This window comes from Micropterus dolomieu, linkage group LG05 (genome assembly GCF_021292245.1).
Source record: "Micropterus dolomieu isolate WLL.071019.BEF.003 ecotype Adirondacks linkage group LG05, ASM2129224v1, whole genome shotgun sequence".
Lineage (NCBI taxonomy): Eukaryota > Metazoa > Chordata > Actinopteri > Centrarchiformes > Centrarchidae > Micropterus > Micropterus dolomieu.
In genome coordinates, this window is record NC_060154.1 from 21321498 (window position 1) to 21347754 (window position 26257).

At 40.8% G+C, this 26257-nt stretch overlaps 1 protein-coding gene across 2 annotated transcripts in view; it reads left to right on the top strand.

Moving 5' to 3' along the window:
• The first annotated feature begins 2822 nt into the window (after positions 1-2822).
• Positions 2823-26257, top strand: part of lingo3a (leucine rich repeat and Ig domain containing 3a) — a 36416-nt gene continuing 12981 nt past the window's right edge. The window contains exons 1-2 of one of the 2 annotated variants that reach the window (XM_046048613.1): positions 2825-2934; positions 18547-18669. The gene's annotated coding sequence lies outside the window, so the exon portion shown is untranslated. Of the gene's footprint in view, positions 2935-18546; positions 18670-26257 lie in introns of both variants that reach the window. The other variant, XM_046048610.1, reaches the window with a different exon arrangement.

The window sequence follows — 26257 nt, forward strand, 5'->3', positions numbered from 1 at the left end:
CACACACACACACACACACACACACACACACACACACACAAAGCAAAAGCGGGGGTAAGCAGTTCTTTCAATTTGACAAATGACTATAAAGTCCTAGAGTTGATGTACACCCTTTTCAACCTGCACAGCAGATGGGAACATTGCCTTCATGTTTTATGTAATATATATATATCAACACCCACCCCCTCAATACTTCTGCAGAAACCCCTTTAAATGTCAGAAACACCTCTGGAACCCAGAGTGGACTTGATTTCACTACTGCCCACAGGTATGAAGCATGGAGGGAGGCATAATGATTATTACTGTGCTGTGGTATTATTATAAAGCTGCTACAGGGCTTTTACCTTAAGCCAACCAAGGAAATGGTTGAGGGGAAATGACATTCTTGAAGGTCACTACAGGCTATGACAGTACAGCAATTTGGGCTTAAAAATGCAGTAACCAGTGGCAATGTTGCTATTGTGTAATAAAAATTCACCTATGTAATTTCTCCATTTAAATTGTTCACTCTACAGTGTGGAGAGTGACACTGTAGTGTTCAGAGATTGCAGCACATATAGCACCAGCACTGGAAATCTCCATTGTGGCTTTTGAGGACAGCAACGCAGACTGCAGATAGGATGAAACATGGCACAGCCTCCATTTTCACCTGGATATGACACTCCTGCACTGCCTCAGGCTCTGATTTATGCTCTGTTAAAAAGCGGCAGTGAAATGTAAAAGATGTGTTAGTATGCCTGAAGGAAGAGTGCATGTCTTCCCCTCTTTGTCAGCGTCTGAGCCTACAAAAGAGTAAAATGGGACTCCTCGCGCTGTAGTTAAGAATGAATGGAGTGGGAAAAGTGCCCAGTCTTTTTTAGAACTGTAAACATGTCTCTATCTTTTTAGTTCAGACCATATTAATATGGTAATGTGATGATGTTGACTGTTCTTGTATGCTATAAGTCAATATATTGCTGTATGCTGTAAGTCAGTATATTGTACTTTTTTGTTTTCTTTGCCTGCGTTGATAACAGTGTGTTGTGAAAATACTGCATGTGTCATGGCATTACAACAATTCAATCCAGAATAAAACTCTTTAACATTGACCTAACACATTAGTAGAAGGTAGGATTGGCAGGGAGTTTCATTGGTAATTTTCAGAGATGTAAAACATCATGTTTTGGCATCCGTCCCATAGAGATTCACTCTACACTATCCATGATATGAAAGACAATCCACTACTCAACACTGTATAATGGTTTCAACCACCTGGCACAGCTCTCCGCCACTCTCTCAGGTCTCGCTGTTGTGTGGGCAGCTGTTGCTCAGTTGGTAGTAGTGGGTCAGTGGTTGGCTGTAGAATTATACTCTGTCATTTTGGGGAATATAGAAATTGATTCTTGATTGGACCAGGCAGGTTGAAATGAACATGGGTTTAAAACTTATTTACTGAATGATACTAAACCACTGATGACACCGAACAGTGTAACAAATTGGAGGGTTATCTAAATGTGTGGTGAAAATGGAAACATGTAAGACAGCACAAAGCACAGTGTATCAAGTGTATCAAAACAAAAATGTTTTCATGGAGAAAAAAGCTACAAACAAACAAAAAACATTTTGGTACCTGCATGGCAGCAAACAGCAGACAGAGAGTGTTAGTGACTAGCTGGTGAGAATAGTGGGGCTTTTAGCCGCTAAATAGCTAGAAATTTTCCTTATGAGTTTGTAGAGACATAAAACAAACGTAAAAATGTATTTAACTTGACATGAATGCTAAAGTTGCCCTGTGTCTGTTAGATATTGTACAATTTGCTAACATTCAAAATATCAACTTTACAAGGTGATACCATGTCGGTGGTGGTGGCGGGGGGTTAAATAAACCAATAAATTGTGGAATAATTTCATAAAAGATTAACTACATTCAATAGCAGTTACCAACCATGTTAGCATCTGATTGGCTGAAGGGGAGGGGAAACTGAAGATAAAAATAGTGAAATAATGTTGCACAATAATAATTCTGAAAATATATAGTATACTATATATAATTATTACCAAATCTATTGGTACATTTAAAGATATCTATTGGTCTATTGATTTCCATATTTATATACACTTTCTTAATTAATACATTTTGTCCCACATGGATCTCCTTACATGCTGTCCCTGCAGAGTATTGTGGGTAGGCTATACCCACCATCTGAAATCCAAAGTGAGCTAAATGTTTAACAAGAGAACTCGTCCTCTGTTTCCCCCACAGGACGTGAATGCAGCACAAAACAGCCCGAGTGCGAGAGAGAGAGAGAGAGGAGCGGCAACAGCGCAGATGAGCCCCAATGAACTGCAGCCGGGTCCTCTTTCAAACACAAACACAAACACACACACACACACACACACACACACACACACACACACACACACACACACACACACACACACACACACACACACACTACGCTCCACATCACCCACACACAAATGCCAAAGCACCCATACACATGCAACCCAATAACGAGAGCACCATCAGTCTGAGCTGCCTGCCGCTGCCGGTGGCAGCCCTCACCGCTTCTCCGAGATACAAAGCTGGGATCCCGCTGGGAAAGGAGCTCCTGCTGCCTTGATAGCACAAAGGAGAGGAGAGCGGAGAGCGTTCATTTAGGAAGCAGAGAGACTTCATTTAGGAGGCGGTAGATAATTCAGCAGCAGTGCTGGAAAGAGAAGAGACAGAGAGGAGGGAAGGTGAGTGAATGCAGTCCAGTCCAGCTGCTGTTGCTGCTGCTGGAGGAGGAGGAGGAGGAGGAGGAGGAGGAGGAGGAGGAAGCTCAGTGTCTGGAGAGGCTGGAGGAGCAACATTACTCTGCACAGACCCAGCCAGAACAGACGGCCAGCAGTGATCAGAGCACCTACAGGCTTGCAGATGTGGAAGGAGCGCTGTGCAAGTTGTAGTCCTGGGTGAGCCAACTTCCCATCTTTCCCTGCGTGCACGCACACACACACACACACACACACACACACACACTGGTGGTGCACTTGATCTGCTGCCTGACACTTTTTACACACCTCGTTTGAGTTAGAGATCATGCAAATGGGGTTTATCTTTTGTATTCCTTTCCCTTGCTGCCTGTCATCCAGTTTGAGAGTTTGAGTCAAGGTTCACCTGAACAGATGACCTGATGAGTGTGAGATTCATGTAACCCTCAGCTTCTCCTTGCACTGTTGTGGTGCAGTCCCAGCTGATCGATTTGCTCTCTAACTCAGATGGACGTCGGGTCTTATTATCTTGCGCTGTCTGTGCTTTCCTATTGTCATCCTTGAGATGGCGTGCTCGTGAATCCATGCAAGCACAGCCACTCTGTGTGCGTGTGCATTTGTGTTGAGATGTGAGCTCTCAATTAGGTTTTAATGATGTAAAGGTGGGGTAGAAAGGGGGAGGCAGCCTTTGATCGATCCCTCCAGCCATCTCAGTGTGAGTCTGGGTGCCTGTCGTCAGTGTGACACATCTAAGCCTCTGCCTGTGTTTGCTCAGCCCTCTCCCAGCTCTGTTCCTGCCTTTATTGTGGCTCTGTTCAGTTCTCGGTGCAGTTCTAGAAATAGGCTGTTTTTATAAGTAAGGTCTGAATACAGTTTTGCTTAAATCTTATTCCTCGTCTGTAAGGGACTACGGTGTACAATGTCTGGGGAATTCGAACGTACAAAAACATGTAATTAACTGCAAATTATAACTGAGATTGCAGAGCTGTCTTGGTGTTTCTAAGACAACTGCAAAATTGAAATACACTTGCTGTGCATTTTATGATGCCCACAACTGTGAAGTATTTTTGTGGGCATTCTGTGCCTTAATAAAAAGTTGACAGTAGAGAGATGCCAGGAAATTAGGGGAGAGAGTAACGGGGAGTGCAACAAAGGTCCCTGGATGGACTCTAACCAGGGACATTGCAATTCATGGTCAACGCCTTAAATCTTTAGGGTACAAAGTCACACCTTAATGGGCGTTTCTTCCCTGATTTTCATCTCATGAGTCACAGGCGGTACGTTTAGTGTCTTGTGTGCAGAAACTGAGGCATTTGCAGGTTTGCTGACCGTCAAATTAAACATCCCAGACTTTTATCCTGTGAAAAAGCTTAGGCAGAGAGGTAGACTAGGTACACAAAATTCACACACAAAAAAAGCCACGTGGACCTCATGGGCACTTGATGTAAATCTATTTTTTGGGCAGGTGGAGCAGGTAGTCCATTAGTCATGAGGTCGGTTGTTTGATCCCTGGCTCTTTTTTGTTCTGTTGATGCGTCCTTGAAGGAATGAATCCCAAAAGCACATTATAAAGCACTTTGTCCCATCAAGGTAGAAAAGCGCTATATAAATGCAGTTCATTTACTATTTTTCATTTTTGTCTCATCAGATTTTTATTGTTATAAGTATATTTCTTATCTTACACCCCGTGTCATTGTGGTCTCATGGACTCCTACCTGCTTGTTGAGAGACACAGTAGCCATTAGTGTATAAAATGCAAGAGAAGAAAAAGTGAATGCAATTATACAGCAGCACTTAATGGTACCCAAGGTGCCACTTAGCCTCCCTATTTTATTAGGTTTATGTGTCAGTAATGAAATGTCTGCTGACGGGTCTGTGGCCCTCAGAGTGCATTGTCAAATCAGGCCAGTTAGTCTTGTCCATTGCTACGCCTATACTTACCTTCTCATTTTGATCCTTTCTGTTGCACATAAAGCTGTCAGCCGCGCTCAATACTGACATTACCTCAGCTTAACGCTGCCAATGCACAGCCTCATTGTTTTCAACTCTGGAGTATTTATGATGGCAGTAAAGCAGAGATGCAACTGTTGTCAGCAAGATGAGGGCATTGCTACTCTTACAGAGAGTACAGCGCTAAGCGAGGAGTGCAGGAAGAAAAAGGAGAGAGTGCCCCTGTGAGTGGCTGGTAGATACCTGCAGGCACGCTGGCATGTCAGCTGTGGCGGTTATTGATGTCCAGCTGGAACGATCATGGGCCTGTGTGTGCTGGCCGTCCTCCCACTTGCTGACTGCTGTAATTCCATTATGGACGTTCAGATGGGGCTGTAACCTTAATGCAGAGCTTAGAGAGCATCTGGGCCTTACAAGTCTTTTGATTTACAAACATGATTGCTTCATTTGACATTTGTGGCGACGGTAGAGGCTGGCTGACCTCGTTACTTTAGAGCAGTGGTTTTCAGCCTTTTTTGTCAGAGGAAGTGGCAGTCAGCACCAGTACATATGTTGTGTCGAGATGTGCACGTTTGAGTAGATTGTTTTACTGATAAACAAGTGGATATGAAAATGAATGTTACAATTTTTTTAAAACAAATTTTTAGGTCGGCTCAGGTTTTCAGTCATATTACTACCACTTTTATCCATTACTTTAAGGTAACTAGCAACCATTTATCTGGTACGTTAAAGGGGCCATAAGTATTTTTTTAATGAAATTAATCACTTTTTTATTGCCTATCTGCCTAACAGGTTGTAACCTCACATACAAACGAACCATTCGCCTGTTTTCTCAGTTCCCTCTGATGACCATTATAACTAACTAACACTAGAAATTAGGTCGGATTTTCCATGAAATCCATTGGTTTATGTAGGCTGTGACATTTATGCATGCTCCCGAGCCTCTTGCCTACTGATTCTGAACTCTGAGCTTGAAGTACACACAGCAACAAACACAGCAGCTAGCGAAGTGTAGTCCACTAACAACTGACTCCCAGCACAACACAGACTCCATACAAGGATATAAAACAATAAAATTTTACCCACTGAAGCCTGTAAGGCCAAACGAGAATCATATTATTGTATGATGAAAACACGGTCAATATTGGAAAGGCGTTTGAGCCATGGAGAGACCTTTGTTTTGGATATAAAAACCCAGAGTTGGCTTTCATCCTATTGTATGTAAAATATATTGTGATTTTGTGTTTTTGTTAGATAATGTTAGCAACTGGTCGGCGTTATCCATTGTAAAATACTAGGCTATAGTTGTAACGTTATGGCTTGCGACATTACTTTACCACCTAACGCGATCCATATTACTGTCCAGTGTTCCGGCATTACCTCAAAGTGTTTTCAGCCTGCAAGAAATGATGTAACGGTACAAAGCAAATGTGGAACGATTTGTTTATACTAGCTGATAGTGACGCAAGGCAGAGGTAGCCAGTTAGATTAGCACGATCTGATGTTTGCTTCATAATGTTCAATTTAGATTTATTGTCGTTACTTAGGTACAAACAGCTTCTTCGCCGGTCTCAGTCGCTGTAATGCAACATTCAGTAAGTTACAGCAATGTTACTTACTACGGTCTAATTGTTATTCTAATGTGTGGCAGTAATGTCTTTCATAATATTCAGTCTAGCTCACTAACCATTTTCATTATCATCCAGTACATTTTAGCTATGCTGACATTGCTGAGCCTGTCTGGTGAAAGATACACAACGCTGACGTATCATGTTGGCTGAAGTCAGTCAATGTAGTGTTTAGTTCAACGTCAAGCTAATGAAAATATAACTAACATTTACCTGAGTCCAGAATTTTGTGGGTCTCTTGGTCTCTTGGGTCTCAGGTCTCTTGTTATGTCTCTGTTTTGGCCGATGCAGAGTGCTCGTTCATTAGTTCGAGCACGCGCAGAAGCACAAGCTTGGAAATGTAGTGGTTGCACTCTGAAACCTCACCCCTTAAGCTAGCTTGCGACCATTTATCTATTACTTAAAGCCCACTACCAACCATTTATCCGTTTCTTTTAGCTAACTATTTCAACTAACCTTCAACAGTATTTCAACAGTTTATTCATTACTTTTAGCGAATTGTTTCTCTTGCTTACTAGTTTTCACATACTCTGAAGTCGCCTATAACACCTGAACACATGTTGCAGATGTGTTCAGGTGTTATAGCTGACTGTGAATATATATTTTTTAATCACATATCTGTTTAATCAAATTAACCTGGCAACTGCAGTTAGCGTAACATTAAACCATGCAGTACAGTGCCCCTCATTGGCAACTGCCTTAGAACCTCAGTATGTATAAGACGGTGTTAAGTATTACTTAGTGAAATTAGACGTAAGCATATTTAAGGGCTTAAGCAGGGCCTAATACAGTATAAGAGTTATTATTCAAAATCATGCTGTTGGCCTGTGGAAAATGGGCTGAGGCTCTAGACAAGTTAGTGAGGGAGCGCAGTTATGAAGCGCTGCATACTGCAGTTTGTCATCGTAGTGTCATTTATTTAGATGACTCTAATGGAGCCACTAGTAACTACAGCGCTTTTGTTATGTTTTTTGAAAGCAACAGGATCAAAGCCAAAGCAATACGTCAACCTAGTACAATACATCAAAGTAAAACTGCTCTGATGTTGAAGAGTCAATTTATCTTCACTGGATGTGTTTTTGCTTTTTGAAGACGATACTGTTTATGCCAGTGCCCACTCAGAGAATATATTTGTCTATAATTTAGAATACTATATTAGCTTGCATACATTTCTAGTTGCAGAACCTATTCATAAATTGTATGAGTACACACACTGCCATAGTGCTACAGTATCTCCTTATCTTAACCAAGCTTCGGGATTGCCGTGTTACATTTTTCTAATTTATTTCTTGCATTTCACAATGCTCTCTCTCTTGATGTTTCATAGAGGTCATCTAAACAAAATTGGCTCATTTAAGCTGATGATAGGTCCCATATGATTTTACTGGACCGGCTGAGGAGGACTGGAGCCACGGCACAGATGAGAGACAGAGAGGAAGCAGAGGGGTGAGAAAGAGTTTCTGCTCTTTGGATGCTGCATATTTTATGTTTTCTGAAATCGCTGGCTGAAAGAATGTGTGATGAGGTGGCCGTAGCATTACGTAAGTACTAAAAGGGAAGCCAAGGAGTCCCATGAGTGTAGGTAGGCATTGCTTACACACTTAAGAGTCGTTCAGTGACTACACATCATCTTTTGCTTCTTGCATTAAGTCATTTTGTTTGCCCAGTGATCCTCAAGAGGTGGTGCTTTTTAACATTGTGAAGCAACACAGACTGTTTATGCCCATTTAAGCTTCAGCCAGCTGAAAGATCAGCAGTTAAAACCTTTGGTTATAAGTGAGCTGATGTTTGAAGTCATGTTTCTTTGAGTGTAAAGGAGAGAAAAGTGTCTCCAACACTGAGTTGTGTTATGGGATGATGGGTGTTTTGAGGAGTTTATATACTTGTCGCTCTCTCCGGCTCATTTCATTTTATGTATTTCTATTGCTGCTGGAAGCTTGAAGCGCTGCGACTGGCCAGCCTTAAAACAATATTCTCCAGTATGGATCGACCATCATGACAGACAAAATGGAGTTCAGTGCTCCTGCCTGTGCTCTCATCAGGAACGTATCATCCTTACCAGTATAAGACTTGATTTAAAGCACCAATGTGGAAGATTTAGGGGATCTATTAGCAGAAATGGAATATAATATTCCTCATGAGCCCTTTATATCTTCAGAGGGAGCGGGCTCTCTTCCACAGAGTCCGCCATGTTGTACAACCATGTTTCTACACCAGCCGAAATGGATAAACCAAACACTGGCTCTAGAGAGGGCTTTTTGCGCATTTAATTGTTCTAAATAGTACTTTTAACAAAAGTACAACATAATATATTAAAGTTTTGATAAATAATAGTCAAATGTATAAAACTACAGAATTTTTTTTTTTTACAAATATCTGATTTGTTATAAATTATGAAGTACTATCACTAATGGACATTAAATTAAATAGTGTTTGTATTGTGGGGGCCAGTGAAACAGAAACTATAAAAAATACCAATATACTACTACTATTATAATAATAATTATACCACATATCAAATCTCATGTCACTGCTATTAAATTAATGGTAAACAGGGCTCTCCTGAACAGGCAAAAAAATCATATATTTTGTGTTTTTGTCATGAAATAGTTATTACGTTACATATAATCTGCCACAATTATTACTTTATAATATATAGCATATTCGCATCTAGTTTATCCCTTTGCCAGCACTCTGTTAATTCTATCCAAAGCTACAATAAACCATTTTCTAACCACCACCTTGCTCTAAAACTTGTCTTCTATGATGTGACAGTGACCCAGAGGAAACGCTGCCTTTGAATTAATCTAATACTACATGACTGTCTACAACGAGGACCTGCAACTTTAAGATTTCACACTAACTTTGCACATTCAAAAGTGCAGCTAGATAACTTTGTTTGGTTGGAAGCTGTGTTAGATAGGCCTACTTGTTCAGCTCATGTTTATTTACAGGTCCCCTCTCATTTCCGTCATACCGACTGTAATACAAGCGGCTTGCAGATATATTTAGAATACGTTACACAATATAGTTTAACCGCTCCTCTACTGATAAACATTAGCCAGCTTTGCCACTAATTTAGCAACGGGCAGTGTCAATTACTGTAAGTGAAGAATATTTAGAAGTAATGAATTAGAGAAAAATAAGAGGACCATTCGCTAGTACTGTTTCAGAAATAAATCTACAATCACGTTTATCATCAGCGTAACCACCACTCACCTATCGTTACCGTAACATTAAACACACTGCTGTGAGCCTGGAGAGGGAAGTGAAAAACGTGAGGGTTAGGAATTATGGTATGGTAAGAGAAGGGCTGTTTTTATTATTATTTAAGTCACGTAATTGACGTGACAAATTACTAACTCAAGGGGAACACTGAGTATGAGAGCTACCAGGAGCTACTCTCTATGGCTTGTAGACTGAGGTCAGCTGATGTTTTTTTCTGTGGTGTTGCAGTGTTGTTAACAGAGGAGCTGCAGCGTGCCCTCTGGTGGGCAAACTATGCAACAACAACATAGTCCTTAAAAAAACACTAAAATACTGTATTTTAAAAAGGCGTGTTCAGTAAACCTACAGGGAAAGCTCCCGCCATGTCACTGCTAAGCACTCTGCGGTTTCCCTAAATTTCCTTTTCAGATTCATACAGTGGCATCGCTAGCAGCGATCATCTGATGAGGTCAGAGAAGGCAGATAACCAGAGTAAAGGGCAATTACACTGCAGTATATCTGCTACATGCAGCCTATCATGCAGCCTTAGGTAATCCCTGCAGCACCCTGCATTATCTTCTCTAATGCACCACGTAAACCTATGCCACAACAATACCTGATCCATAACAAACCTTTCAGTCAGTCAAAGCATTGCAGCGGCATCAGTAAATCCATACAATATGAAATATTATTCAGTTAGATTCAAACATACCTCACTTCAGTACTTTAAATAACATAAACATGGAACACTGAAGGGCACCTGGTTGTTTAAGAGCTGTTTGCCTTCTTGTGATTTGTTTTGCTGCTTCAGATGGAAAAAATTCTCAGACTGTGAGAGATGCTGAGCTGTTGAGATGATAAAACAGCTTTCTGAACAATGTTTTAAAACTCTCCTTTTATCTATTTCAACTCTCACACCATTAACTGCATTTACATTTTATCAAAACCGTAGTCCACAGTTTCAGAACTATTGCCAGAGTGTTTTTCTAAATGCTTTAATGGAATATCACTTGCGGAAAAAAGGTGTACATTTAAATTCTACCTTGCATAAAACAGAGATATTGTTACTTTATGCCTGAAAGTCTTCCGGCTCTGTTATTACTCACATGTGTAGCAGCTGAGCCAGGCAGACACGGCTAACTGGATTTTGAACCACTGTGAAGAACCAGTTGTGTCCTGTGGGTTAAGTTACGCACATCTTTCGTGCAGTCTCTCCATGGGCCCTGCACATGAGATAACTCTTTAATCATCTCTCCTCAATTATGTAATTATGACAAAGATTAGATAAACACAGGATGTGCAGTGTGTTTCTTTTGTAAGACTGATACCAAGGTCTGAGCTACGAAACCCATATTCCCCATTTTCCATTTTTCTTTGCCTCTGCCTTGAAACGTTGCGCACCTTTGTGGCATTTAGAAAAAAAAAACATTAGGTGATTTGATTGAAATACCTAATTAAATGCTGATCCCTGTATCTGCACCTCCATACACACACATATGCACACTCTCATCTCGTCACCAGCCTCTCCTAATTGATTTGTAAGTGCTTGACGATCAAAAGTAGCATCTTTCTGTCATCACGTCCCCTCAGTCCTGAACCTACTAATGACTCTGACTCTAACGTGAACTTTACGTATGGCTGTGGTCAGATGCACTTAACTCTGTGCATGGGCATTAAGCACAGGATTAATTAATCATTCTTCAAATTTGGTCCTGTTGTCTAAACAGTTAACACTGCGCTGTCGACTCAGCTGAGCTCTGAAGCATTCAGTCGGCCGTTTGTGCGGTGATGATAATGCATTTAGATCAAGATTAATGTGATTAATTGTTCAAAAATAAACACTCCTGCACGGAAGATCTGCGTCTGTGTTTTTGTTTATGGAGCTCTCTCAAGTATTGTGTGCTTCCCTCACTCTTCCTTCACTCATCCTCATTTAGAAATTGGTCTTTGAACCTAATGTACCTAGTGAACCTATTTTAAATATCCTAGTGAGCCGTCGGTACAAATGAAGATTAAAGATTCATGCCTCTTTGCATCTTCATATCAGTCCATAAGGATCAGTGCTCCTCCCCCTCTGCTCTGTGGATCACACTGTCAAGAAGAACTAAAGCCGACTTTTATCTTCTTTTCACCCGTTGAACATAAATCAGATAATCAGTTGATCAAATCATTTTCCTTACGTGGAGATCAATGGAACTGAGGGATGAGAGTGAACTGATTTCTCTCCGTTTGTCTGTGCTTGATTTGCCTTCTGTGATTGTTACTTTATTTGTTGCTCTTCTTTATACTTTTGTAAGCTCGCATGTGAGCTTAGTCGCTTGATTTGCTTCCTGAAAGAAGATAGGCATGAAACGGGAGAGTGAAAGCTGGGATTTAAACCCTGTCCATGTGGCATTCCAAGTCAGCGACTTTCACTTTTTAAATTAGTAGTTTAAATGACTGCACTTACAGGCAGCAGTGGGTTAGCTTAGCTTAGCACAAAGATTTAAAACAGGGGTAAACAGCTAGCCTGGAACTGTCCAAAAGTAAAAAAAAAAAACTCTGCCTACCTGCACCTATAAAGCTCACTAATTGCCAACTGGTATCTTGTCTGTTTAATACATACAAAAAACAGAGTGTAAAACCAACAACTTGCCAGTTTACAGGGTGTTGTGTGCCAGATTATTCTTGCATTAGTAACACCGGTCCAGACCACTATTGCACATTTTCTTTAGTGGAACAAATTCTCCATGCTGTGCAACACCAACTAACATGTAGCTACCTAACTACTACTTGCTAACTTCTACTCGCTAAAAGCATGCAAGAGATAATTAGCACCATCATTTTAGATTTTGCTCACCAGAGGGATTATATTTTATCCCCCCTTAATACACGTCTTAATAATATGAAGGTCGTGCAGAGGTCAGTCGTGTCCTGTGTACCTACTGTGTTCATTAGGGCTTTTGAGCTTGTAGTTTCAAGGTGCTAAGACCATCTGCCCGCAGACAAATAGTGTAAAACATTACTTCATTATCGAGATGTTAATTTGTGCGGGGTTGCTACTTTCAAGTGACCTTTTAGTTTGATGAGAAACGAAGTGTGTTTTCACTCAGGATGTTTCGCTTTCTATGTAAAAATACTGAGCTTGGCAGCTTTGGATACTGATTCAAATTAAAGATGATGTTGGTATTGATCTTAATTACAGAGCATGTCTTATTATTAATACCAGTCCAGTTTAAATAGACTCTGTGTGTTCAATGCTATGCTGACAAACTAATTAAGGAGAGAGATACTTTTGGTTTTATATTGCAGGACTAAAGTCATTAGGCAGTTGTGTTGTGCATCCACCGTGTGAGAAGCGAGTCAGTCTCTCCGTGCAGCCCCAGAGAGGGGCAATGTATTTTCATTTGAAAAGGATGTCAAAGCCTGGAAGAAAATTTCTCCCTTGCTTTGTTTCTGCATCATTTGAACTAATAAATCTGCAGCTCTATGTGTCCACGTGTAACCGTGACAGCTGGGTGTGATGAGATTGTGCTTAACAGACTGTGGTTCCTCTTCCTCCCTCTCTCTCTTCCTCTCGTCTTCCACTCTCTGGGAACATATGGATTTGGTTTGCCTGTCAGAAGAAGTCTGTTGAGGATCTTTGCTTTGAACTGACTCACATCTGTCGGGAAATTCTATTCTGTTGTTGGGGCATTATAGAGGCTATACTCTGTTCCTGAAATAGCTGGAACACTGTGGAGGCGGGTTGTGTTCTGCATCTGAGAAGTATAGGGTTATATTTGTCACTATAGATCACAATCTGTGAATCTTTGTGTCTTTGAATATCTCTGCATGCCACTGTGCACATGTATATGTACATGCTTGTGTCTATGTGATGCCCTGCTGTCACATTCCTTCAGTTTGACAGGTGTACTTCCTGATCTGTGTTGCTTGCTACACTTTGAGGTGAAGTGGACAAGCCGCTTCTGGACATCAGCAGAACGTTATGAATTTATCATGGGAGCCAGTCCAGCGTTGTACAGGGCTGACACTCCACTTGTCTTTACAAGCCTGTCATTGGTTAGGGATGAATCTTTTTTATTTTTTTCTCTGAAAAACATTGATCACAGAATCAGGGATCGGCCTGCCTGCATGACAGTCAGCCGGCGTGACAGCATGCTGTCAGAACCCACCTCATCTCTTTCAAAAACAACCCTGCCTGCGTTCCTTTCCCTCTGTACCATATAGTGTACACCCATAGCTTTCTTTCAAAGAATTTTCTTTTTACCCTCCCACTGCCTCTCGCTTTTGTCTCATGTTGAAACGTCTCATCAGAACCACTTTCAATGGATCTTTCGACTGTCATGGTGCGGGGAAGGCAGCGTCTGCATGTCAGAGTAAACAGTTTCAAAAGAGCCCGTGAATAATTTCTACACCAGGATGTAGCTGCGGTTGTGTCTGTTTGCATGGACTGGAGGTTTTTTTTTTGGTGCGGTGCAGTGTGTGTTCCTAACTCTATCCCGCATGCTGTTTCATCCCAGTACATCCAATGCTGAGTTCCTGTGTGATGTCAGAACAGATCTATGTTTAATGCGCAGGCAGGGCCCAATTACACTGTGCCTATAGCTGTATCTAGAGACTGCATGCCAGATAACAGGCCGGGATGTCGTTGGCGAGATGGCGTGGCATGGTGATCCCCTTAAGGACACTGATTGCTCATCTCCTCCTCTGGCAGTGTGGACATTTGTTGTTTGCTTTGGGGTAAATTTCCCCCTGAAGAGTTATTTGAGGCCTCTGTTTTGGTTTCTCTTATATTTCAGATGCGGAAAATTTTAGATCACTCTGCAGAGGGAGCATGAACACCCCTCCTCTTTGGTGCCTCTTCATCCCTCTCTTCCCTCTCTTCCTCCTGGTGGCCTTTAGGGAGAGCAGCTGAGTCACCGTCTCCTCCCTCTCTTCATCCTCAATCTGCTCCTACTCCTGCTCCTGCTCCTCCTTCCTCCACCTTCCTTCTGTTTTCTCTCGCTAAACTTTCGTCACAGGACCTAACAACCTGTGTCATTTGCTAAGGTTCACTTTTAACTCTCTGCAGAGCCTCAGCTGGGAGTGTGTATGTGTGGCAATTTTTGCATTTAGCTGAATTTATGTGTGCATATTTTTTACTTTTTACTGTCAGCATGCGTTCTCTATTAGGCACTCCTATTAGTCAGAGTTGTAGCACGGACAGCAGCAGCAGCTCGTTGATGGAATCTCTCTGGAGTTGAGATTTACGCCAGAGAGTGTGGCTGTCAACCACGCATCCGAGGAGACACACACACACACACACACACACACACACACACACACACACACTCTCACAGTTACAGTCTATGTTCCTCTGAAGTGCCTCGCTTTTGACAAATCCATTTCTAAGGCTCTTTTCCTTCCATGGCTCTGTCAGGATATATAATGCCTCATCACCTTCCCTAAACCATCTCACATCTCTGCTTTCTGTTTTCATCTGTCATTCTATAAAAGAAAATCTCTCTGAAATTTTGCTGCTATTTCTTATTTTATTTTGCTTAGCCTAATAGCATTTAAAGGCATTTCTGCTCTCTTTTTTTCTTATTTTTCCTTATTTTGTTGTCTTTTTTTTTAACATGGTCAGCACCTTTATGCATGCTCTTCTATTCCTTCTCTTCCTGTCTTCAAACTCTCGACTCCTTGCCTTCTTTTAACCAGGAGCTCATTGTTGCATTAGCTAATCTCTCAGAAGACATGGCACAGATACAGGATCTACTACTTCTTCTACTTCGACTCATGGCTATAAACAGTCGCTTTCCAAACAAACATCCCCTCATTATTTAACCAGCACAAAAAGGAAAATCTGGGCGAACGAATACATTTGTGATTTAACAAATAAATCATTATCTCCGCAGTACATGTGCAGTCATTTTTGTGAATGCAGCACTGAATGCGATATTGGTGTTTGAAGATTAATCAACAATTAGCTGCTATGATGTGCCGTGAGACTCTTTCTGTGTCTGTGTGCTATGAGAGCAGATTCAGTGCCAGCGTTGTTGCTTGAGATCCTCTAATTGCCTAAGAATTCTTCCTGTAATTAACACTCTTGGATAATTACATAAGAATCCCAGACCTGCTACTCTCACATTATTAGGCTCAGAGCAGCGGGAAGGAACACATGCAGACACATATAGTATGTTGGTGAGACGTTTATTGCAAGATTATATTATTTACTGCTCCTTTCATTGATGTGACAACTCTAAGTCCTGTACAAAGTAAAGAGATTTCACTTCAGCATTTTGTTTGTCCCGCAGGTTTGTTTCTTAAAAACACATTATAGCTGAGGCTGACAGTCAGCCATCCCCAATTCAGAGCTCGCTGTCTTGTCGAGATTAAAGCTGCATGGAGGAGAGATGGGAAGTGGACCGGGCAGTGTGGCAGTTCCCAACGGCGCAGGATTAGAGGGTGGGACAGTGAAGTAGGCCATACAAAACAGGCTCAGCTGAAATATGGACAGCAGACCATAACATAGACAGAGCTGGATGGCCCAGTACATTTCATCAGCATGTCATTATGCTGTAATCCTAGGTCAGCCACTGTGCTGGCTGCATGTGTGTCAGACAGGGATAGTTATTGGTTAGGGACACTAGTGGATATTTTCACCTTGATGCAGAATCACAAAACTTTGATCACAGATGTGTCCTATTTGATCAGAAATTGTACTTTGGTGGAAGATTGCTTTGTGTCAGATGTGTGATTCAAAAATGAAGAGTTGAATTCAATATTTTTCTGCATTTTAGGATTTAAGATTTAGAACAAATCTGTGAGGAATCTAGATATGCTAAAGGAACAGATTGATAGTCTGTATTTTAGTTTTAAAAGTTTGATTTATGTTGTTTGTATTCATTATAGAAGCGCAAGAAAGACCGGAGAGATGTGTCTTCATGTGGTGGTGTGGGTTTTGTGCAAAGCTTTGTTGCCAGGTGTTAACTGTGGAGACAGGTTTGTCTTTGAAAGAGCAAAATTGACTACATTTTTCAGCTAATGGTGCTCTCCAAACCATTCTTGGGAATTAGAGGGGAAAAAATATTCAAAACAACCTCTTTGTTTTTGCTTTTTTTGCCATTCAAATTAGGATACTCGGATGAGCTTCCACAATGTACCACAAATGTTCCACAACATGCAATGTACAATACAGAAATTATCCAAATTAGTTGGAAACTGAAACTGAAACTTTTTTGAAAGCAGATGTTAGTTTTGAGCAGCTGAGAGATGGACGGTGACGACCCTTTCAGACCTTCTCAGATGCAGGCAGGATTTAATGAGACTGAGCACATGAAATGCCATTCACTTTCAGTGAAAATGATCAGCCTGTGCCGTTCAGAGTCAGTGAAGACAGATGAAAATGAGAGGGGCGAAGGAGAGGTCAGAAATGCCAGTCAGCATCACGTTACAGCAGAGAGGGACAGAAAAAGACAGCTTCAAATTTCAAATGTATGCTCATGACGGGCTTTAATTTCACATTATGGTACTTCAGCCACATGTCTAAGTGACACAAAATGTAATTAGAATATCTGCGAGGAGCTGACCTACGTTTCAGTGAGCTCTAACAAGTACTCTGGAGGGAACATGCTATATTTCACTTTTTCTGTCTACCAGCCTATCTCTAACCACAGTGACCTTCTCACACCCTTGCCTGACTTTTAGCCATCATATCCTTGTAATTCTTGTTTGAAGACCGCCTTAAAACATTTTTTTGTCTACCTCTCTTGTATCTGACTTTGTTCCCTGACATTTTAGGACATTTTTGCATTGATGCCACACCCATGTATGTTTGATAAATACGCAGCTAATGGCAGCTAACAGTTGCTTAGGTTAACATAAGGACTGGAAATAAGGAAACGGTTTAATAATGAGTTAAGTGCCGGAATATTTTTTTGGTGACTACAAGACTCTTACTAAGACAATTACTTCTCCCAGCCAAGTAATAGTCCATCATGTTATTACACTTATTACATTAAACAAATGAGATACAATGTGTAAATTAGGGACCTTTAGAGCTGTTGGTCAACTGATATTATCTTTGGATACAGCTGGGCGATATGGCCAAAAATGTTATCACGATAAAAGCATTTCATACCATTCGATATCAGTAATTATCACCATAAATGTCTAATCATTATTTCTTTGAAGTTTCAAGGCATATTTTTGCTCCTGACTGACAGTTGAAGAAACCAGATGGTTAATTGTGTGGTTAAACAGTGGATCACTTCACAAATCTGAGGTAGAACATTCAAAACAATTATGATAAAATCTTTTATATCATCAGTAAATATTTTAAATAAATATCTCAATAGAAAAAACAAGTGCTAATTTGTTTGTGATTCAAATGAATTCAATCAAACATTTATTGACGATATATTGAACATTTGTTATATTGTTATTGAGGAAAATTATGTTGCGATAATTATCATTATTGTTTCATTGCCCAGCCCTATCTTTGGACAGAGCCAGTGTTTCCCTTTGTTTGCGGTCTTTGTGCTAAGCTAATCGGCTGCTGGCTTTAGCTTCTCATTCACTGTACAGACATAAGGGTGGAATCAATCTCCTCGTATTTGCCAAAATGTCAAACGTCTCCTTTAACCGCACAGACATTTGTGCTGGTATACCCCATCTCACCTTGCATCATCCTCCTTGGATTCCCATCTTCATACATCCTCCACTACCACCTTCTTAAAGTTTCATTGTTTCCTCCTCACCTTCGGGTCACTCTGTTGTCATAACTGCGGGTGGCCACTCTGTTGCAGGGCAAGCCAACACCCCTGACAACCAAAGTCACCTCCACAGTGTACCGTACGTGTTGTCACTAGACAAGCTGTGCGCATTTCAGTGTGGACATTTCAGTGAACTTGTGTACTCGTGAACATGTGCTTTGAAGGTGAAAAGCCTCTGCAGACTCCCCATAAACGTATCCCCTGTTTTTGTGTCCAAGTTGTGTCTTCTTTCATGAACTTGTTTTAACTTTCAGGAGTCACTTTTCAAGCTGCTGTCTATTTCTGTCAAGTTCAGCGCAGTGTGTATGGCCCGTGAGCTGTCTGTCATCCTGCGTGTTGTCATCAATCGCCTTAAATGACTGTAGCTGTCTTCCAAAATTATCCAAAGGACTTCTGCATCCTGCGTCCCATGAGTGAGTTTCATTTTCAGCTTTAGTTATGTTCATGCTTCAAATGTGATTTAAAATATGTCGATTGAATCGATTTGTTTATTTGAATTTGTCACAGATGCAGCTACAGCCAGTGACCTTTCTTGGTTATTACTGAGTGAAGCTCATTTTACGGCTGGTTTTACAAGGATGAAAAGTGATAAAGTGGGCTATAATCAAAATTTTACTACAGATCAAATGACTAATTTGAATTCACTCTCATTGCTCATAGCATCATTTTAAATGATGTACGTTACTTGCCCTGCACCAAACAGCAGGCAGACACGGTTAATAACTAGCGGGTGACCATAGTGAAGCATTTAGCAGCTAAAGAGCCAGATATTTTACTCAGAAGTTGACGGAGACCAAAAACAGAGCTAAAATTAGATTGAAAATTAGACTTGAGTCACTTAAGTGGCAAGAAACAAATGAATGATAATTTAGGTGTGTTTCTGTTGGATGTGTCAATAGGCAACTGTTTGCTAACAAATTAACCATATCAATGTAAAAGGTAATGGTATTGTATCCACAGCTTGTTTCCACTGCCAAAAAAATCTTTTATCTCAGGTACAAGCTTCAGCAGTTATCCATTTGGTTTGGTGAATGCACTTGATAGAGGACTGAGCATTTTGATTCCCTTGCGGTCATGCGGGTAAAAGCATAAATGGCTCCAATTGGAGAAAAACCGGTGTGTCAGTTATAAAGACCTTTGCTAGCGATGCTTGGACGCTAATTGGACTTTTGACAGTTCATGTTAGACTGACAGTGGCTCAGTCAGCTCATCTCCTCTTGAGCATTGTGGATGGACAGCTGTAGGATCTAATATGATGTGAAATACACAGACTCCCAGCTATCTGCGCCATCTGTCTTCCTGCTTATAACAAGTGCCGTTTTCACCTGAGACCTTCAGCAGTAGAGAGCCTGATCTGCCCGATTCCATCAGTGCCTTTCAAAGATGTCTCTTCCTGGTTTATTACACGGACAGAAATTTCTCCACCTCACTGCTGTCGAGTGATGAATTATGAATAGATGTGAATCCAGCATCACTGCCGGTCAGGCTCAAGGATTACTTTCAATTTGCACACCACTCCCCTCGCTCCCCTGCTGACTCGCACCGCTAGTCAGGCTTCTTTCTCAAGGGGCCTCGAGGGCAGTATTAGATTGCTGCCTGAAACTGTAACCACGCCAATCATGTAAAAAGTTTGAGAAATGAATCTCCATGGATACGTATGTAGTTACACAATGAGCAATCCTGTTGCTGACCCTGTGTTTGATGGGTGGCATTGCTTCTTCCACGTAGCTAACATTTCCTTTGGAATGACAAGGAAGGCGCAGTGCATGTGTGACCCCTCTCCGAAACTCGTTGACTCCAGATAACTGGTTGTAATTGGCCTGGTTGATGAGCAAGCAGCAGACAGAGAAAGGGAAGCAGAGAGGACAGGGATCCTTTTAATGAAGCCAATGAGAAGGACATGGAGCGCCTGCAGGCTTCAAGAAAGATTAGAGCAGGCTTCAGCAGATTTAGGCTTATGATGCTTCCACAAGTCTCACAACCTTGAGGGGCTGAAAAGGGACAAGGAAAGTGTTGGAGTCAGAATACAGAATGAGCGTTTTCATCTTTTACAGTGGATGTCATATGCAATACTCTTTTATTTATCCCCTCCTCTGTTATACCTTGATCTTTAGCTGCGTTCCATCCAAAGATGTTGGTAAACAAAAAGATTATTCTAAAGGTCATTGTCCCCAAGACAGTAACCTTTTAATATCCAACTCAAACACATTCCTCTGCACATTCAGAACAGTGTGTGTTTGTGTGAATATGCATGTCTGTCTGTCTGTTTCTGTATCTCTGTGCATTCATCCATTTTCATGTGGAAATTGGAACACATAAATCTGTGAGTGTGTGTGTGTGTGTGTGTGATGTGAAGTGAAGCGTGTGATGTGTGACGCCGGCCTAATATGTCCCGTCTGCCTCTCTGGATGTGGCAGGGAGTGTAAGGGCGACGGAGAGTCGAGCCAGTTGGCATGGAAAGAGCTCTGGGTTGAAGTGATGGCTGGTGAGATGGCAGACAGGCCAGCCAAGCAGGAAATAGATGCCAGCAGAGATACTGATCACACTCACCTCCACCTCTTGATGACTTTGTCTTTCTGGCCCTTGTCTCTGTGTCGTATATCTAAGTGAAAACTGGAAAGTGCTTCTTTGGTACAGATAAACAGCTGCACTTTTGCATTTACTGGCGAAATTAAGGGTCACAGCCATATTCAGGACACCTCTGTGTTTATAGGAATTACAGTTGGTAATAGTCATTTTAGCTTGTGAAAATGATTCTTATTAACCTTTGACATGAGATTGTATTCATGCTTCGATGGAGAATCACTTCTCTGGGGGTCATTTTTTTTAAGACCAGAGATTTGCTTTTTGATTTATTACTTCTCACTTGCTTTAACATGGCATAGCTGTGCTGAAATTACCCAGTATTAGTTTCTTTGCCAAAAGCACTGAGACCAGATGATAAATTGTCATTATTTGTAGAAATTTGCAACTGTGGGGGTCTGCTGTGTCTGAACTAATTGGGAAGGAGGGAAAACAACATAAGTGCTCTGTGTTAAATTGCCCCCAGTTTTCTATTTCGCCAGCATAATAAAATAAAAGAGACTATTATACAGTTATAGGTTGAACAGGTGCCATGCATACTGAAGCAATCGAGGAGTTGACACTAGGGGATGTTTCCATGTCACTGCATTTAGCATTTGATCAGGGTGCTTTCAAGGGCACAAATCTCGTAGTTAAATGGTCCCTGACCCCTTCAAACTAGATTGTGTTATTCTATCAACTTATCAGTAATTTCCAGACACAATCAGGGCAGCACTAACAAATTCTGACAAATTTCCTTTCTTCTTAAAAACATCCCCAAAAGATTTGGACAAGGACAAATGAACATTTTGATCTGTTCACTGAGCACAAACAATCCAGCCGTTCTACGAGTTCCCCCAATTATTTCCTGGTGGTCTGTCACTTCTTATCCCTGTTGAAGTTGTGTAAGTAGCTTGAGAGGCTGCCTTTGGGAGGGGAACTGCTGGTTGACTGACACACTCTGATCACAGGGGCTTAAAGAAAGGATGGCCATTTAATGGGCTAGCTGCCAGTGGCAGCCTGTCCACATTGCGAGCTGGCTGAAAAGACAGACGGGTGGCTGACTAGTGCTGTCGTTCCACTGTCGTGTCCATAAGCAAAGAACAGCGAACCACTCCAGATGACTCCACATTAGTGTTCTTTTTTTTTTGTTCTGTGCCAAAATTACATGGCTGCCATTTAAAAGAAGTGACACAGAGACACTTTGAAAATGACTGATAGTGTAAAATGGAAACATAATTGCTGTTTTAAAAGGGACCACAGGCAACTTAAAAGAATAGTTTGACATTTTGAGATATAGGCTTATTCACTTGATTGCCGAGGGTTAAATGAGAAGATGAATGCCACGTTTCTGCCTGTATAATATGATGTTAGAGCCTAGAGACCAGTGTTGGGCAAGTTACTTTCAAATGTAATGCATTATAGATTACTAGTTACTGTCATTTGAGAGTAATTAGTTATATTACAATATTACTGTCTCTGAATTGTAATGCTTTACACTACTTTAGTGTTACTTTTGAGTTACTTTCACTGCTATTTAATGGGCACGTTATTCTGACAGTAAGATGTGCTGCATAGCTGAGTGCTAGTGATGTGCAGAGTTATATCCGCGGATTGGGTGGGTCATAAAAAATAACCTTCTGATTAGTAGTGGGAGGGGGGTATATGGGTGAAATAGGATGAATCGTCTCCCCATTAAGAAAGACGCTGTGCGCATTTACCCACACTGTACAGGAGCTTAACGTCATTGATTATTTGAATCTCCCGACACTTCTACAGGATCGGTCAGGATGAACTGACAGCAGCCTCTTTAATCATGAAAGTAATTAATTAAAGCACAAACACATAGCCCATAGAAATCTGTTTAGGCATGATCCATCAGGGGAACTACTGTCTTGCTAAGAGGTGCCGCAGCTCCCCGTCGTTTGCACACTGCTTACAATCTCAACCATCGGATTCCCCCTACAGGAAATAACGTTACTCTTTTACTCGTGGATTTGGTTTTCTGTTGCCGAAATGTTTCTTGTTTTTGGTGAATTATTAAAAAACAAAACAAAATACCACTTAATTTTGGGTTAAAGTGTGTTTGCGTTACTCAGATTGTAACGGGTAGGGTATAATATTACCAATTTATTTTTAGTAATGCGTTACATATTACTGCATTACAGCAAAAAGCAATACACTACTGTAATTGTGTTATTTTGTAAGGCGTTACTCCCAACACTGCAGGAGATAGATTGCTTAGCATAAAGACTTTAAATGGGGGAAACTGCTAACCTAGCTTTGCACATATATGGAAAAAGTGCACCTCTGAATCTGTTTGTCAAATCATATTGTGTTTATGTTTTTGTATATGTACTGTGTGGTTAACTTTTGTGTCTGTATATACATATATGCTGCAGGACCCCTTTGAATTCAATTCAAACCCATACAAATTTTTTGACCTGAGTCATTTGCACAATATTGACTGTTGGACTGTTTGTTTTTCTTTGCCCCAAACAGCCCATGTTTTACAGACCTGAGATGTAAGTTCGCATCAACCATTTGGTGTTTTTTTTTATAACTTTGTGCCTGTGCACTCAATGCACATGAAAGTGTATCTGTGGAGGGAGGCCCGAGGGGACTCGATGAGATTTTTTGAGTTGGATACTTTCTGAATCTAGCTGTCTCTTGCTAGTTTCTCCAACGTTGCCTTCCCTAACTTTAATGGAACGCATTAAATGCTATAATAGCAAATATTTGATGTGAGTCATTAATGACTAACAGGCATCATTGAGTGTGTGTATATGTGTCCGGAGGAAGATGTGTCACCCCGCATTACAGTGACGGCCTGTGGCCCCTCAAAGAGTGGCATTGAACGTAATGTTCTTTTGAGCCACATATCCCTTTGTGTTAACTCAAACTGACTTAGCTTGCAGGGTTTGGATTGTGTGGGAGTGTTTGTGTAAGAACCCCAATATTAGTTTTAACCTTCAGCTGTAAACATGCTTCAGTACAAATTGAAAAAAAAGAAATCAGGTTAGACTCATGATAGGGAGTTAGTAAGGCATTACAGCCGCACCTGTTCTCTCATGTTACTCATAATAGATGATTCCCATGACAAAAGCTTAATAAAAACAGTGCAGTGTTATAATCTGTAGTGTACTGTAAAAATCATAGTAGCTTATCTAAATTCTAAATTCCAACTACAGTATATCTGCGTTGTAAGGAAAGGTGATCATTTTAGGGTAAAGAAAGTATCACAAAAGGTCACATATGTGGTAAAGTGTTATAATTTCCATTTGACTGTTCCCATTTTCACCTCAGCCGTGTGCCAATTGAATATTATTTACGAGTTATGGATCTTGTATTCTTCCCTGAATGGGCACACGTCTCAGAGATACATTGCATTCTGGTCTTTTGTGGTTACTGTTATTGAAGAAACTGGTTTCCTCTGTAATGCTTGCTTAGTGTCAATACTGGGTCTTGCTCTCCTCTTCTAAGGGAAGTTAAAACCTGAATTTAGTTAAAATAATTGAATGTAAGACGTATTATGATGCAATTGGGTTTATCTGAGGATATCCTGCAAGTGGGACTGAAATCAACTTTGCAGATCTGATTCAGTTTTAACCAAGCTGATGCAAAATATAAATAATAATAATAATAATAATAAATAATTTTTTATTAATAATAATAATAATTTTTAAAATAATTTTAGCAAAGGTTACAAAGCTGTAACATGTTGAGTTGGTTTTGATTCATTTTCACATTTTGAATTTTAGATAAATTCTATAATGTCAAGAAAACCGGTTTTATTTGAAAGAAAGAACCAGAGAAACACACTACTATCTAATCTGGCATGTTGCGCCTAATAACATGATTGTGAACACAGTGACTGAAAAACAATCCACCCCCAGGTTCCCCTCTGAAAACAAGATGATTAGATTTTGGAGCACCTTGCTGCACAAACTTTATGTTAATGAAGGAAAAAAACATTTTCTTAAGTACTTAAAATACAGGAAATTTATATCGACATTGCTCTTCACATAAAGTCATGTCATTAATGACCTCATTAGCATAGATGTTATTTTTAGAATCTGATGCAGATTAATGTGAGACATTTAGCAGCTCACGTGGCTCTTGGTAAATAGTGTTTGTCTTTTAGTTTTTCTTTTATTAAAGAGGACATATAACAAGCTGACAGGAGTTTATTATGTCTAAAAGCATGAAGGAAATGTAACACACAGGTCAGTGCAAACACTTGAATAAATGGTCTGAGAGAGGCAGGCTATTGTCACATTTAGTTTAGCTTTATGCAATTTTATGGCAGGGCTGAGGTGGAAAATCAGTAACTGTATCATTGTATGACTGAGTCGTTTTATCTCCCATCAGTCATGTAGGGCGATGTTGTTTATCAGTGCTTCTGTCGGTGGTATGAGAGTATCATGTGTTTGTCCCTCTGTGCCTTTAGATATGTGGCTATTGTAGCTCCAGGTAAGGTAAAAGGATCCACGTCAGTGGGACATGACCATGCAGCGTAACATCTTCAATTATTTAGCTCCTGTTCATAGAAGGCTTTACGTCCATAAGCCCTGAAACAGTTCTCTCATATTAAAGATTCATGGCACATGACACAAGACACATTCTTAATCACCCCATTGTGTCCTTTGGTTTTTCTGTTCATGCTTTGCATATAGGACAGTAGTGCAATTTAAGAATCTCTCTGTAATCCATTACTATAATTAAAAATCCCATTTGGCACCTTTAAACTAGTGTTTCATATTAATCTGCATGCGGTGCTAAGGTGTAATGGAAATCTCTGACATATCTGATCAGTTCACTGCGGCAGTTTTATTATGCAGGGCCAGAGGACAAAACCACATTAAACAAGTGGACTGTTTGCATACGATGCCCCTCATCCATCTTCTTCTGACTTCTCCTGTCACTTCAATGTCCACAGCTGCTGAAAGAACCCCTGTGTGAACAAGTACTTACATATAGTGAATATAGTTGGGTAAATACACACTTACTCTTCTTCCTTACCTCAACTGTGCACACTCACATATACACACAGTACAAGCGCTCATACTCCTTGCCAGCTTTCTATTCTCCACCCAGTGACCGGGTGTCCTTGCCTGTGGTGGGTGGCATGGCTCCGCCAGTAATAACGATCAATCACCAGAATACAAGTTGGAAGTTACAGGGTCATAAGAGAACAAGCAACTCATTCTTTTCGCTTTCTCTCTCTGTCACTCTCTCTCTGAGTTTCTCTCTCATCAGGTGAGCGTGAATGTGTGTAATGGCCTGTGTGAGTATGTGTGTGCTCCCTGGACCGTGCATTGCCAGGGGCTTCAGGGTCTCCCAACACGGATTGATGGACACTGGCGATGGCTTCCTCAGTGTAAATGAGTCATATGTTTTCTCTGGTAGAGACACATACCCCCCCCCCCCTCCCCTCCC